This window comes from Eimeria mitis, genomic scaffold (assembly GCF_000499745.2).
Source record: "Eimeria mitis Houghton genomic scaffold, Emh_scaff3255, whole genome shotgun sequence".
Classification (NCBI taxonomy): Eukaryota; Apicomplexa; class Conoidasida; order Eucoccidiorida; family Eimeriidae; genus Eimeria; species Eimeria mitis.
In genome coordinates this window covers 6404-6822 of record NW_013571594.1, presented here as the reverse complement: position 1 = coordinate 6822, position 419 = coordinate 6404, and positions in this window count along the sequence as shown.

Below are 419 nucleotides of genomic sequence, written 5' to 3'. Positions count from 1 at the left end.
TATATACATATATATATATATATATATACATATATATATATATATATTTTGCTAGGAGGCCAACGCCTTATAGATGAAGCCCGTAAACCTTAACAAATGGAGTGTATGTACACTGCATCTTTCGGCAAATAAAAGAGTTTTTGATATTCTTAGTAGTTTTTACTAATAAATTTAACTAGAGAAGTTACTTTCATGCTGCTGCTGCTGCTGCTGCTGCTGCTGCTGTTGCTGCTGTTGCTGCTGCTGCTACTGCTGCTGCTGCTGCTGCTGCTAGAGGGGCGGCGGCGGCGGTGGGGGGGTTACCCTGCTGCTGGCACTGGCAGCGGCATTTTTGATTGAATAAAAATAAACAAAATAAAATAAAATAAAACAATTTAAAACAAAATAAAAAAATAAAAACAAAAAATAAAAATAAAAGA